We start from the raw sequence: 1,310 nt of genomic DNA, 5'->3' as shown, positions 1-1,310 counted from the left end.
GACGTTTTGAACATACAGAAAAGTAGACAATAAAATAGACAACTATGTGCCAAACACTGCATAACTAACACACAAATTTGTTTTTTGATGCTGTTTTCTGTTTTGAGATGGGGTCTTGCTATGTTGCCCAGGCTGGTCTCAAACTTCTTGGCTCAAGTGATCCTCCTACTTCAGACCTCCTGAGTAACTGGGATGGAGCACAGATTTAATACAGGCTAGCATTTTACCCATTTTTCTTCCTCTTTCATCATTCCCAGATGAAGCATCCACAATCCTGAAGATGGTATGTATCATTCTAGTGTGTGTGTTTATAGATTTACTATGTAAGAATCCTACATATATATAATTTCCTACTATGGTTAGGAAATTATACTATATCTGTCTTATTTATTTAGTTTAAACATGTTGTAGAGATGGGGGTCTTGCTATGTTGCCCAGGCTGTTCTTGAATGCCTGGGTTCAAGCAATCCGATCCTCCCTCCTCAATCTCCCAAAGTGCTGGGATTACAGGTGTGAAATGCCACATCCAGGCTGTATCTGTCTTCTGAGGTCCATCTATTTAGGTCTCTACCTTGTTTTTGAGATTTAACATTACAATTGTGAGATTGATCCCTCATGTTGAAATAATTTTAGATTATTCATTCTAACAATTGAGTGGTATTCCCTTTTATGAATAGATCCTCATTTACTTGTTTTTCTACTCAAGAATGAGTAGTTTTTTTCCCCAGATTTGTGCACATATGATTTTCTAAGATGTTACTGACACTCTCCACAATGGAATCAAATTTCCATATCCACAAACAATAAATGAGAGGTCCTGGCTCCACCTCATGACCTCATTATCCTTTAACTTTGATGTCTTAGTTATTCTGCTAGTGCTAGCAATTTTCAAAGTATCTTCTTCTTTGCTCTGAAAGAACATCTTTGGTTTCGCATAGCCCTACCTCCCTAGTCTACCAAACTAGCCTAGAAAACTAAAGGGACTCTCAGGAGTGACTTTCAACTCTGAGCTGATAGATTTTGTGCTGCAAGTCGTGAATCAGAAACCAGTATCAGGCTGGGTGCAGTGGCTGATGCCTGTAATCCAGCACTTCGGGAAGCTGAGGTGGGCAGATCACTTGAGGCCAGGAGTTCAAGACCAGCCTGCCCAACATGGCAAAACCCAGTCTCTACTAAAAATTCAAAAAAATTAGCCAAGTGTGGTGGCACATGCCTGTAATTCCAGCTATTTGGCAGGCTGAGGCACGAGAATCGCTTGAACCCGGGAGGCAGAGGTTGCAGTGAGCCGAGATCACGCCACTGCACTCCAG

The 1,310-nt window shown here is 41.1% G+C and overlaps 1 protein-coding gene across 2 annotated transcripts in view; it reads right to left on the bottom strand.

Moving 5' to 3' along the window:
- The window catches only part of SCN8A (sodium voltage-gated channel alpha subunit 8), a 213,384-nt gene that overhangs the window by 7,116 nt on the left and 204,958 nt on the right, over positions 1 to 1,310 (bottom strand). The gene's annotated exons all lie outside the window — the stretch shown is intronic.

This window comes from Piliocolobus tephrosceles, chromosome 10, assembly GCF_002776525.5.
Source record: "Piliocolobus tephrosceles isolate RC106 chromosome 10, ASM277652v3, whole genome shotgun sequence".
NCBI classification, from domain to species: Eukaryota; Metazoa; Chordata; class Mammalia; order Primates; family Cercopithecidae; genus Piliocolobus; species Piliocolobus tephrosceles.
Note: the sequence above shows the minus strand (reverse complement) of the source record. Positions and strands in the feature narration are given on the sequence as shown.